The sequence below is a fragment of the Schistocerca nitens genome, chromosome 1, assembly GCF_023898315.1.
Source record: "Schistocerca nitens isolate TAMUIC-IGC-003100 chromosome 1, iqSchNite1.1, whole genome shotgun sequence".
NCBI lineage: Eukaryota > Metazoa > Arthropoda > Insecta > Orthoptera > Acrididae > Schistocerca > Schistocerca nitens.
In genome coordinates, this window is record NC_064614.1 from 275,643,474 (window position 1) to 275,658,504 (window position 15,031).

General features: G+C 40.1%; 1 protein-coding gene and 1 pseudogene across 1 annotated transcript in view; one reads left to right on the forward strand and one right to left on the reverse strand.

Moving 5' to 3' along the window:
* LOC126243161 (lachesin-like) overlaps positions 1-15,031 on the forward strand; it is a 1,186,501-nt gene that overhangs the window by 478,022 nt on the left and 693,448 nt on the right. The window lies entirely within an intron of this gene.
* Positions 7,716-7,833, reverse strand: LOC126210218 (5S ribosomal RNA; annotated as a pseudogene).

The window sequence follows — 15,031 nt, forward strand, 5'->3', positions numbered from 1 at the left end:
TAGTGTACTGACAATGCTATTCTGCTACTCCAGTTTATTTTCGTCTCCAGAAAATGTGAAGAGTTTGACATGAGGCTCTAAACGTAGAATCTTACCTTTCGGGAAGAGTATTGTTTGGGAAATGCGTCGGCCGCTATAATTTCAGGACTAAACGCTTCCACCCCTCCGATGGCCGAGGAAAAGTTAGCCGTTCATAATTCCGCCTGACAAGACAGCGCATTACTTATTCATTAAAAAACTCTGAGAGACTATTTCTGGAGATTATCACTACTATCGCTCATATTTTTTCACAGGATCAGTAATGAAGCTTAAGGAAACTTTACGTGATGTGTGAAGAAAAACGCTGTCGCTATAAAATAATATGTGATGAAACAGTACTGACAGAATAGACATAATTATGTGCTCCAATTTTGAGCTAATGAAGCACAGTATTCTGTCAGGGTCAGTGTTGGAGTCGCTGCTATGTGTATTATATGTAAATAAAAGCCTTGAACCGTTAGTAAAATGTTGATCATGTATCCAAGTGCAACTTCTGTTACGGGAACCGTCGATTCAAGAGGTCCTGGAAGAGAGAATACTTAAGTCATGGAAACACATATATCAGTGAAAACAGTGCATTAGTAACACGAGATGCAGCAGTTTAACGCAAGAAAATCACCTAAATCAATTAACATCTTTCTTAAGTGTGACGACCCAATGATAAATTTTGTAGACTGCTATCAATTCTTGGGTGTTGTTACTGATAGGCACGTAACATGGAAGGACACACATAAATATGCTAAAAGAATAGGGACTAATATACTCCTAATGAGGAAAACGCACAAATCCGTAGCGGCATGTAAACTAACAGACAGCAAGTTACACATAAAATAGTGAAAAGTTACTATAAAAAGGACTCTACATTAACCAATAAGTATTTTGAGATATATATTCATCCCCTACACCATTTTATGTTTATGATAATGATATAAGAATAAGCTGTAAGCTCACTAGTGTGTACTACACGAGTCAGTTCATATTATTTCTCAGGATAACTCCAGACATTTGTATATTAAGTTCAAAACATCTATTCGGGATATAAACTGAATATGTGCATAAAAAAGACAAAGACTGCGACCTTTAGAGGCAAGTATCCAGTCTGAGCAAAAATTAGATTATAAATATCCAGTCCGAGCAAAAATTATATGATAAACTTGTCGAGCAAGTGTCTCACTTCCCGTTGTATAATTTATGATATTGACCTGGATGTCTATTGGAAAGCTAAATGACTACCAGTCTCAAGAATGTTATTCGTGAAAACAAGGACAGAAACAAGAATCAGAAGTGATAGAAAAGGATCGCTTACTCTTTGAAACTGGAAGAATAAGAACTACCAGCAATGTAATTTTCAAGGGAACTTACATTTGACGCCATCGCCACATCAGTAATACGAGGCTGACGATATATTTTTGTATAATTCTTTTTATACATCTATAGGAATATTAATGTTGAATTTTCGTATAGCCTAATTAATATTGAAAGGAAAGTGTACAAACATAATATGAACTGCTAGCATGTCGTCGTTCACTGACAACATTTCTAAATCCTAAACATTACATGATACGTTTCTTAATGAGAGCTAGTCCATGCAGAAATCAGTGCTATGATTAATTATGTTTAGCTTGTGACTTCCACTGAATGAAATCGCAGTCGCAAATCGTTATGCCTTACTCCACTACTAAAGAATATTCACTTGTAATTGACTTCTCGTGCCTGAAACTCCATAAGATGGCTCACTGTTAAAGTCAACCTCTATGGTCTAATGAACAATACATGCTTGGAAACGCTGCTAGCAAATTCTGCAACATTAAATATCACATAGATTTCGTTCCTGGTTTAAATAACATCGTAGTCAGTAACTAAAATAATATCATTTACATTTGACACCGTTGTCATATCAATGATAATTAGTGATAGATTTTTCCAAAATTCTGTTTATATATATTTATGAATATTAATGTTGAACGTTACTTTAGACTAGTTATTGTTTGTAGTTAGTTGAGAAAGAGGAATATATTTTGTTATTGATGTATTTTATATGTATCATACTGACGAACTATGGAATAGAAATACTTCAGTTGTTCCGAAAATGGCTGTTGGATGATATGAGTACTCTACACCTATCGTTGTTATTTCGAGACCCGGGGTACAGACTCTGTAGTGGTAGGATACGATCGTCTGTTTGGTATATTTGGCGTACACGATAACACACCCACCCACCCACACACACACACACACACACACACACACACACACACACACACACACACACACATATATATATATATATATATATATATATATATATATATATATATATATATATATTGTGTGTGTAGTAATTATAAATTGATATTCTCAATATTCTCTTCGTAATACTGTCTGTAGTTGTCAGCTAGCATATTTATGAAGTATGCAATTACTCAGAAGGAAATTAAAACAATTATCGCTCTGGAAAAGAAGATGTATCTGTGTGTGTAGTATGAAGGTGAAGCGGACACTCCTAAATGGAATGTAAGATGAAAGTGATTAACGACAGGGTCTATATTCGAGAGAATAATTCACGATCACAGATAAGTCTCACAGGAAACATTGTTACATGATAAATAACATTCGTCGTATTTCCGAATCTGATGTGACGTATATTATGTTTAGAATGGAACTATTAACTGAAGCAAATGATGTGAGATGGTGTCCAGTCCTTTCCTTACCTGTTAACATAAAGAGAAATTTTTAGTTATACGAATGCCGTAATCACATATTGCTGTCAGCCCTTTAACATGCTGTAGGCCTGTTTATGAATGATAACATACTTCTCAGCATAATCGCACAAACAGAACAACATAATTTTTTCATAATGATAAGTTCTCTGAGAAAATATATATTAATTCACAGAAATTCTCTTCTTACAACGTTGTCTGTTATATTACTTAATATTTTATTTGTTCCTGTTGTTTCTATTTTGTAACACAACGTCATAAAATTCAGAAATGTAGATATTATCATAAAATTTCATATGAATGTATTACACAGACATAGATGAATGTCGTTCAGAATTAATTCTGTAGCAATCTCAAATGCAAATATGTACATAAGCTAGTATATTTGCTGAAATATGCTCCTAACTGAGCAGAAACATGTTTAATACAATTTAAATTTTTATAAGCGAGCAGTAGCATCATACTGCTGTTACATTTAGTGCAGAAAGGTGTTAAAGTGAGTTTGATGGGGCTACGCTGTCAATGTTAAGGAAGTCAAGATTATGAACCTTTGACTCTGGAACCAATCTAAAATTTTTACAAATCACTTATCCACGTTATTTGTGTCTACTGAAGCGGAATCAAGAGATGAGATACAAAAAACTGCAGATATAATTTTTCTACTTGTGGCATTTTTTATTGTGAATATTTGTATATGTAAGCCCCTAGAAACACAGCTATCAAACAAATGCAATGATTGTGAAACAGTAGGTACAGTATGTTATGATAAAACATGTCATAAACTTTTATGTAGGTATCACAAGTAGGTCTTGATAGGGAAGTACATAAAGCATAAAAAAGTCTTTTGAGAAAATCGCGTTTCCCATATTTTAAAATTAAGGCTCAAAAGCACCCAGGAGCATAGTCAGCATCATGATCTTTGCCACTCTCCTTCTCTAAAAGCTTCTTCCCTCTAGTTGACCTTATTGCTTGGTGGTGAACTCAGCTCCAAGCTGTGCCACACTATGTCTCGTCTCGTTTAATAATTTCAACCCGTTTACAGTATGACAGCCTGAGGTAATTTTAAGATTGGTTAGAACACTTATTCTCCCAATATTGCCATCATTAAATGTTAATTCAGCATCAAAAACTCACATTTCAGTGTAGTTAACCCTACAAACACATTTTTGGGCATTCTTGCCCAGATAATATCACTGAAACATGCAGTGGATTTTGAGTCCATCTACGTAGACACTTTCGGCGATGGTATAAGTATGTTTTTAAAAATTCACTTCATGGCTTCCATAACCGCTTCAGGAATAAAGTTCTTATGTTCATAATATACTCCTGACACTTCATCTTCGGAATTTACATTATGATTTAGGTCCAGGTGGTGTGACGTATAATTTGATGTGTATAAATTTTCGGTGCCTACAGTGTCGCGTCTTTCAGTGTCACACAAATTTTTATTTTTGAAGGGGATCACTTAAGACTATTTCCATGGGTTCGCCCCTCAAATTTCTCCCTCATATCACAAAATTGTCGTCTGATGTAGTACAAACTGAAAAAATAAATTCCTTTTAAAGCACAGTTTCGTATATAATTTATATTCAAAACCTTACAACTGTGTCACAGAACAAATCCTACATCGAGAATACTTTACACAACTTTAAGGGAAGAAATGCTTCCGATAATTATTACAGTATTTAAAGAACATCAAAATATGAACAGGCCGAAATGAACAAACAGTACATGAGATTATGTTAATCAATTCAACTGTAAAAGGCTAAGGAGCATATTATTAGCAAAATGAGAAATATGCAAAAGTGAAATGCCAAAATGAGCATTTCTCAGTTGGGAGTAAATCAAAAGAATCAGAATGGCTGAAAGAGAGCACAGTAATATGAGCCATAAACGAATAAGAGCTAAGCAACTAAGCAAATAAGAGAATAGGCAAAAATGAGATGCCAACAAAATGAGAGCTGGCCGAACTCCGTCGGCACTTACATACGATTGCGCTCGTGGCGGCACCTCGCGGCCCGTACGCAACACGTGCGCCTACGATCGCAATGCACTCTTGGCGCTCGCGGCGGCGTCTAGCAGCCCGTACGCAAGTTGTGCGATTGCTGTCGCAGGTCGACCCTTAATCTATGATGTTACAGTGGGCAAAATGAATTATCGGTTTTCTGTCAGTTGAGATGTGCTGAGATATGAGACCAAGACTGTTTTCTTCACACTTTCTAAATTATTTATGTTATCCTCGATAGCCATTCCACAGTAGTGCTGAAGCTGATCTATTGTTTTATCTTTCAGATGAATCCTCAGTGGCTTGCCATCTGCAATGTGGTGGTGCGAAGAGTCGTTTTACTTTTCTGACGCGTGTGCTCATCCTATTTTGTACGTGTCCATTGATTTCCTGTTTCTTTACCTCCACAATTTCACGCAGATTTGATTCAACTAAACTCTTATGGACTTTAGAACGGCATTTGAATGTATTCATGCCAGAAATTTGATAGTTTCGTAGATAACGCAAGTAATGTAATATAATTAAAATTCAAATATTTCTAAACGCCGCAGGAAGGTAAGTTATATATCATTTAGCGAAGAAAAGGGTGAAGAACACTGTAGGACCTGTTTCTAAAATGTTAAAATTTTCGTACACGTTTTCTTGAATCATTGCTTTATTTAAAACTCAAATAAGCATACTAGATGAGATTATCAGTGCTATAAGTTGCATCTCGATGTCAAAAACCTGTAGAGAGGACCTCAAGGTTTCATCTTTTCCGTTGTTCAAAGTCAGAAAATATCTATCTAACGAAATAAAAATATATGTTCGAAGCTGCAAAACATGCTACACAATTTAATAGTGACGTACTGTTCGAGGTATTCTGTTGATTGCAGCTTTGAAGGGAACAGCTCTAGCGAGGTTACACTGCAATGCACCAGAATGAGCAAATGCACTACAAAACGCTCTTCGTTGTTTTATGAAAATGTTTCAATGTTTTATGCATTGTTAGTACTACATGTGAAGCATGGAATCACGCTAGGCAATATCGACATCACATGTGATTAGTGTGTACCCCATTATTCACTTATAATTTCGAGGTTACAGACCACCTCCAAGTAAAATTTCAAAAATCAATTTATGCCTTAAACATCCTCATGTCATATAAAACTCGCCAATCCTCATCAGGACATATGCACACTTCATTAAAGCAGTCATTTTCACTCGAACGTGAGTTCTATGCCCTAAAGCAGAAACTATAAAAAGGGACATATTAATTACAGATGATGTAGTTTACTTCCCTGTGTGATTTTCTCAAGTCTGCGCTAGTACGTTTTGTTATCTAACAGCTTAATGAGAAGCAACGATTAAGAAACTGGACTCGTGTTCTGGAAGAACGGCATTCAAATCTTCATCCAACCACTCAGAATTATTTCTAGGCTGTGTTGATGGTTCCGAGAGAAAGAAATATACGCAGGCGGGTCCAGTGTCAGTCAACCCTCGAAACAGCACAGAGGCCTGGGGTCAGCTGCACGACGAAATCCTGCGATGTCTACAAGGTAGTTTCAACGAACTGCGTAACGAAGACTCAGAGCAGATGATCAATAGACCAGGAATGTGGCAGTGTGTGCCAAATTGACGGTAGGGCAGAGATGAACACTTTTATTGCTGAACAGCAACGTCGAGATTGGACCATGAATGAAGGGAGGAATTTACTCATCACAGACAAATCCCGATTCTCTTTGCGCATTCGTGTGCAGGGAAAGTACTTGCCACCTCAGCCTCTGGATCTTCTTGGAAAGTGGCCCTTGCGGTGGCGGTGTGACATTAGTCAGTGGAGGCATCACGTGGCATGCGCGCACGGAGCATATTTGTTGGTGGCCGTCTGGATACTGCCAACGCCCATAGACACAGCGATAAGGTAAGGGCTCTCTTTCCAGTGATGCAACAGGTTCAGTTTCCCTCTTCAAGGATGGCAGTTCCCGTCGACTAGGAGCTGCTTTGGGGGCTTAGATTATTACGGGGAAGATATCCACAGCATGGTCTGTGAATCATGTCAGAGATGGATTGTGACCAGGGAATCTTTAAAATAACTTTCAAAGATTTGTCTTTGCTATTTGTATCCTCTATTTTCTTGTTAGTAATAAGCTTTATTAACAAATCACACATGGCTTGTAAGAGGACGTGGTCTCGTAAAGCTTTTAAAATAAACCAAAAGTTATTAACATTCTACGTCTTTATTTTTCATGTATATATATTTATTTCTCACATTGTCACCCTGTCAGTTTATTGACACCTCACTGTAGAATGTTCGACTTTGTTGACGGAGCCACAACCTCACCTCTTCTTACACAGCTTAATCACTATCGAAGTGAAGTCCTCGAAGGTGCTCTTTAAGTTTTGAAAACAGACGAAAATCTGATGAGGCCAAGTCGGGACTGAATGGAGGATGATCGATGACAGAGAACCAAAGGCATTGGATTGTTGCAGATGTCGTAGCACTCGTGTGTGGTCTGTCATTGTCTTGCGTAAGAAGGTGCTCCATGTGTGGGCGAACTCTTCGAATTTGAAACTCGATTACAGAACGCTGTTTCTCACGCACAGACATATTTACATTACACACTGACGTGTCACTCGCTGCAAATCGGAGCCCTCTAGCGGCAAATGGCTGCAAATGAGCAGATATGGAACCGTACTAATGCTCGTTTTACTTAAAAAGCTTTAAGAGATTTACATACAAAAATGTGAGGGATTACTTCTCAGCACATCCTCATATAGCACTCCGTCTTCAGGCCACAAGTGGCCCATCGGGACCATCCGACCGCCGTATCATCCTCAGATGAGGGTTGGAGGGGCGTGTGGTCATCACCCGCTCTCCCGGTCGTTATAATGGTTTTCTTTGACCGGAGCCGCTACTATTCGGTCGAGTAGCTTCTCAATTGGCATCACGAGGCTGAGTGCACCCCGAAAAATGGCAACAGCTCATGGCGGCCCGGATGGTCACCCATCCAAATGCCGGCCACGCCCGACAGCGCTTAACTTCGGTGATCTGACGGGAACCGGTGTATCCACTGCGGCAAGGCCGTTGCCACCCCTCATATAGAGTGATGGAAAAAAATCGCTGCATCAAGAAGGAGCTGTGCGAAATAAACGAAAGTTGGTAGGCGAATTTAACATCTGAAAGGTGGCGCCTATTCGAATTTCGTGCCAGTCGCATAAGAGTGGTAGTTGTAGCGCCGCTGTAGGATGCAAATCAGATTTGCTTTAACTACACAATGTAACGGACATGAGCGTTAGTTACCTTTGAGATAGGATGTGGTGAGTTGTTGTCAGTGAAGAATGCATTTAAGGTAAGAAAGACGTAATTATCAAAATCTCACTGAGTTTGAAAGAGGTCGTGTAAAAGGAGTACGAAGAACTGAAAGATCCTTCTGCGGTACTGAGAAGGACTTGGTAGGAATGTAGCCACTGTACATGACTACTGACAGCGCTGGTCACGAGAATGCACGGTCACAAGAAGGCCGGGTTCCGGACAGCCACGTGGCCCTATCGAGAGTGAGGACTGTCGTTTTCGGCGTATGGCTCGGCGCATTGTACTGCATCTACAGCAGTAATATGAGCATCAGTTGGCGCCACAGTGACACAACGAACTGTTACAAATCGGTTATTTCAAGGACAGCTACGAGCCTGACGTCATGTGGTGTTCATTCCACGGGCCCCAAACCACTACCATTTGCGACTTCAGTGGTGTCAAGCGAGAGCTCGTTGGGTGGATGTATGTCGTGTTTTCTGATGAAAGCTGGTTCTGCCTCGGTGCCAATGATGGCTGTGCGTTGGTTAGGAGTCCACTTGAGGGCCTACAACCAACCTTTTCACGTGCTAGGCCCTCTGGATCTACACCTGGATTTATGATCTAGGGTGTGATTTCGTACGATAGCAGGAGCAGTCTTTTGATGTCCCCGCGGACCCTGACTGCAAAAATGTCGGTCAATATGGTGATTTGATCTGTTGTGCTGGCATTCATTAACAGCATACCAGGGGGTGTTTTTCAAGAGGATAACGCTCGTCCTTATACCGCTCTTGTACCCCTCATACTTTACAGAGTGTTGACGTGTTGCCATGGCCTGCTCTATCACCAGATCTGTCCGCAATCGACCACTTGTAGGACATCTTGGGGCGACAAATCTAGCGTCATCAACAAAAAGCATTAACCATACCTATATTCACCGACCAATTGCCAGGGGCATGGAACTCCGTCCCACAAACTGACATCCGGAGCCCATCAAACACAAAACATTCACGTTTGCATGCTTGCATTCAACATTCTGGTGGCTACATCCGCTATTGATGTAAGTAGATATTCTATGGGAATTTTGGAACACATTGAGGACGTATACGTACCGTCCTTAGCACCGTACCGCTCCGTGACATCACTACTGCTCGCTGCTTGCTATGGCAGCTCTCCAGTGCAGATGTTACGCACGTGAGCACACACACACACACACACACACACACACACACACACAATCAGCATGTACTATGCATTTTTTAATTTTCTTTTTACAAATTTATCCAGCTGTTGTGTGCATTGCTGAATCCAAGCCACTTAACCAAAGCTTATCTTCCTTTCTTACGTATTATTTCCTTCACAATATATGATGATGGATATTTAGTTTTTTGTAATTCTTCAACATAGAAAGCTCCAGCTATGGGCTGTGATTTGTAATCTTCAACGAGATACGTTCTCGGATTGGTTTCTTGCACTTTACGTGTTTTGAAAATTTCCGTGGACCAATTGGCGGTGTACCCTTTGTCAAAGACTGTTTTCTGTTTACTAATTCTGACGTAATCACCAACTTTGAGTTTTGACTGGCGTGGATCAATCATTTTAATTTTGTTATACACAGTAGATAGAAGACTATTATCTTTTACATCCACTGGTCGCATTTTAATCGCTGTGTGTCATGTGATTATACTGTTTGACCAGATCTTGTACAGTGTTAATCCATTTGTAGGAGCCCTGAGCAGTAAATTTTCGGAACATAAGACTCTTGAGAATTCTGTTAAAGCGTTCAACTACGGAAGCTTTCATATTTGAAAAAGTGGAGTAGTGATTAATTCTGAGTTTCTGCATTAACTTTTTAAAACTAGTATTGTAGAATTCTTTTCCTTGATCAGTTTGTAAATTTACTGGGGCCCGCTTACTTTATATATATATATATATATATATATATATATATTTTTAAGTCCGTTTGCAACTGCAATTCCAGTTTTAGTCTTTAGAGCAGCGACCCATGCATATTTTGAATAAACGTCAATTACTGTTATCAAATACTTATACCCAGAATTCCATTTAGAATATGCAATCATATCGACTAAGTCTGCTTGATGGAGATCATCAAGTCCTTTCGTGATAACTGACCGCCTGGAGTACGTTCGGCGAGCAGGACGGTGAAGCTCATCAGCAATGGCAGCTTGCATCTTCTTTTTTTATTCTAACTTGCTACATACTGAAGGCAATGTGCTTTTCGAAATGACACAGTTGTGATAGAAATTATTGCTTATATGGAGCTGGAAGAGGGCGGAGACACGAGGAGGAGAAAGAGGAGCAAGGGAAAAAGAAAAAAGAAAGATAACACGTATTTTAGGAAGACGTTTTATTTTCAAAATACCATCGTATAATTAATCGTACATTAGTCTTTGCTAAACATCGATCATTTTCTTCATCAGCAATATTGAAAGATTTTTTCAGCATTTTCAATGATGGACAGTCCAGAGATTGCATGTTAACTACTCTGCCATGATCTGTGCCCAATAAAGTCGTCGTCCAATCTGCTTTTTCTAGACCCATTACCATAATGTAGTCACTAGATTTGCACAACTCCCACAGCGTATTTCTCGCAGTAAGTAGTGACACTCCATCCATTCCCCACTGCTGATGAAGGTGATTGCGTGTCACCCACGAGTTTATCCTCTGAGTTTTCTCTGATAAGGTGCTGAATGCTAAAACTTGTGCGATAGTGACAAACTGCTCTGCAATAACTTGGTTGCCGTCCACGAGGATAGCAGCAGCTTGTTTAGGCACAAAATTATTTGCATCGTCTTTGAAACCTTGCAGGTCTACGAAAGCTATCTTCATTCTGTCATGATGTGAGAAGGAAAAAAAAATTGATGAAGGTATCGTCTAATTTCGTTTAATGTTGCTAGTATCATTGTAAATCTCCATCCATCACCGACTTCTCTTACCTGATAAACAGGTAATGTCTCTCTCTCTCTCTCTCTCTCTATAGACTATAATGGCGATGATAAGAGGAGGAGGATAAAAGGAGCAGCCACCTCGGTGAAACGTAGACTGATAGCAGTTCTCTACAAGCATCTCATTTTATTTGCTATTTTTTTTTCAAAGCAGAAGTTATTACGTAAAAGCAAAAAATATGGATGTAGAGGATGCGGTATGACAATAATAGCAATGTTAGCAACAGAAGGAGGTTCGCAGCTGTCCAGGAGGGGGCTTTAAACACCACCTGTGTAAAAGGAAAAGAAGAAGACGAAGTCGGCTGGCAAAAAAATTTTTTTTTCATTGCGAAAGGTCATAGTGAACATCTGCGCATGTGATCGAGGCTGGCGGGACGTACCGTTTTTTCATGTTCTCAACCATCTGGCGTACCAGTTGCATCATTGCCCTTGCTTTCGGGCTGGCGGTCATTGTCATCGTCCAACAGCTGATGTTATGTGAACGCATAAAGTGAATGCATGATACTGCAGGGTGGGAAAAGAAAAAAAAGCCTCTCTCTGAGGATATGGAGGGACATTATCTGATAACATTACTAGCAAATAACACGGTAATATGATGCAGCTCGCTGAGAGAAGAACCATACGAGTCTCTGCCAATAGCCTTTCGCTCTGCAAAGATTTGTCATATTTGTAAGGAAGCCTTTGAGGCAGGAGATGTGAAGCATCGTGACCATTGCCATTTTACAGGTGAGTACCGCAGTGCAGCGCATGCTAGCTGCAATGTAAACTACAGACCTCAGTTTACAGTGCCTGTCGTATTCCACAATCTGTCCAATTATGATAGTCATTTCGTAATTACAAATATTTGCGAGCAAATAGTGAATGAGAACGGGAGGAGGGAAACTAAATTAAACCCAGGCCGCGTTTTTATATTAACATCGAATATGGAGAAATACAAATCTTTCACGAAGAGCATTCAAGTAACACATAGAGACCGGCACTGCTACATAAATTTCCGATTTATAGATTCATTTAATTTTTTATCGTGCTCGCTAGAAAAGTGTGCATCTTACCTAAAGCCAGAGAAACTCAGGATAATGAGGAAATACTTTCCTGATGATCGTGAATTTTATTTAGTCAATCAGAAGGGTATATTTCCATATGAGTATGTGAGTGATGAGAGTGTTTTATGAGAAGAACACTTACCTCCGATTCAGGAATTTAAAAGTTTGCTGACTGGTGGAAGAACTGTCTCAGAGTGTGATTATCAAAGGGCGTGCAATGTATGGCATTTGTTCAACTGCAAGACAATGGGGGAATTGGTGTGTGATTGTTAAGCGATGTTTTTTAAAATTTTCGAAATCTCTGCATTAAAACCTATGAGTTAGATCCTGCGCATTATGTTACTTCACCTGGATTGGCTTGGGATGCATTATTGAAAACTACCAAAGCAGAATTAGAACTCATTACAGACATTGAGCAACTTCAATTAATCGAACGAGGTATTAGAGGCGGCATTGTTCACTGCTCGTGTAGACATGCTGTGGCAAACAACAGGTTCATGTCTAATTATGATAAAAATACTGATGAATCCTATATTATTTACCTTGATGTTAATAGTCTTTACAGTTGGGCAATGATGCAGTACCTCCCAGTTTCACATTTTTCTTGGCCCAACCCTGAAATTGTTAAAACTTTTGATGTAAACAACATACCGGATGACTCTGATATAGGCTACATTCTGGAAGTAGATCTTGAATATCCTGAAAACATCCACGATATGCATTCTGATCTACCACTATGTCCTGAGAAAATGATACCACCATCTAGCTGTGTGGTAGGCAAGGCTAGTGCTCCCAAAAAATTAATTTCTACTTTGTGTGATAAGAAAAATTATGTAATTCATTATAGAAATCTCAAACAGTGTTTGCAACATAATTTGAAATTGAGAAAGATTCACAGAGTACTGTCATTCAGACAACTTCCATGGATGAAACCATACATCGATATTAACGCACAGAAAAGTATGGCAGCAAATAACGATTTTGAAAAGATTTTTTTAAGCCAATGAATAACAGCGTCTTTGGTAAGACAATGCAAAATGTACGAAAGATGAAGGACATAAAACTAGTAACTTCAGGGGATGGTAAATATGGAGCATCTGCAATGATTGCAAAACCAAATTTCAAAAGGAGCGTTATATTTCAGGAAAACTTAGTTGGTATTGAATTAGACAAACTCAATGTAGTGTTTGACAAGCCTGTATCTGTAGGTATGGCGATTTTAGACATTTCAAAGACGCGTCTTGTTGGCTTTCATTATGGGTATATACTGAACAAGTTCCCTGTAAAAGATGTAAAACTGTGTTACACTGATACCGATAGTTTAGTTTACCATATTAAAACTCAAAATATTTATGAGGATATCAAAAGTGATGTGCAAAACTGGTTTGATACTTCAGATTTTCCTGTTAATAACAGATATAACATTCCACTTGTGAATGAAAAGGAGGTTGGACTATTTGTGCACAACTACAGGAGAAGTGCAGAGAATAGCAAAAGCCTTTACTACTTGTTTTCTACGATCTAGAAAAGGCCTTTGATACAGTTCCTAGAGAAGCCATGTAGATGGTCTTAAAACGCTTCGGCTGCCGTGATCATTTTGTTGACTCGATTGAAGCTCTCCACGATGATATGACTGGACAGGTCCTCTGCCAGAATGAAACAAAGTTGTCACAGAAAGTAAAATCTTCTAGGTCACGCTCCCCTCCAAATTCTCTTACACGATCGAACTTTCGACCCCTCTGCTGGAACCTTCTGCAGGAGCTTGTGGTGTTCCTTGTTACCTTCACCTTGAAGAGGAACATGACTCGGCCTAAAAACTTAAGACATTTTAGCATCCTCGTCCATTTTCGTCACAATGTAGTAGGTCAGGGATATCTGCGGAGAAACTAGAGTGAAACATGAGCAGTCTTGCTTGTCTGGATGGCTTAGTGACTTCCTGTGACTTGTGGAAATACTGCAGACAAACCAGCGGTGGACATATACACAGTCCTTTGCTCAATCATTCAGCTCAATTCCTCCATGAACATGAACAAGTCTTTAATTATTCCATGCGTCTAGTACAGTCTATTTCCCTCTTCGCGTAATATTCTGCGATTATCGATAGGCGTAATCACTGCCAGTGGAGCAGACAAGTGAGCAGCTGACACAGTGGTGCGCTGAAACGGCGCTATGTTTCGATGACGGTGACGCAGACGCGTGTGGTTGCGGTCCGTAGCAAGGCAGTGACGTCTCGTATTGTGCGGGAGGACGCGGCGTCCCAGCGGCGTGGCGATGGCGCTGTCCGGAGCCGAAGTCTGGACCGACGACTGGAAAGCAGTGGCGTGAAGCTGGCGCAATTCTAGCTCCCCGGCTAGTCAGTAAGGCGGAGGTCCGCGATTCGTTGCCTGGCGACAGCAGAGCTACAGCGAAGATTCGAGGCCGCATCAGCAGACTCGTATCGACGACTGTCACACAGCAGGCGCTATGCGTGGCCCTACAGCGTTTAAATGTTGGTTCTCGGCGCTGAATTCGCTGAAGGGCTGCGTTTGTGAGTCATTGCGAGACCATCTGGAACAAGGCATTGACCGGGGTTTGGCGTAATTCGCAATGGGCCGAGCTGCAGTTCTCTCTGGTTACCGTTCAGGTTTCGTCACACAGGCGACAGTGACACGGAAGTTGTAGACGAGGGTCACTGACAGACGCCTGCTGATTCCAATGTATCGCCTCGCTATTGTTCTGGTCTCCGAATTCAAGTTCGCCTGTAGTTTTGTGCTGTTACGGAAATCTGAATGAGTAGGATTAAGTCGTGATGCGAAGAAAAATCGCCAAATCATCACAGAACCACCTCCGTCGTGGGCTACACCTTTAGCACACTGCGCGTTAAACGTCTCATTAGGACGTCGATGCACTCAACGCCCTGCATCATTTGGATAGAGGATCACTCTACACGCCTCCAGTCAACTGCAGCCCACTTCCTGTGTTGTTTGACCAGTTGAAGGCTTACAGCTTTA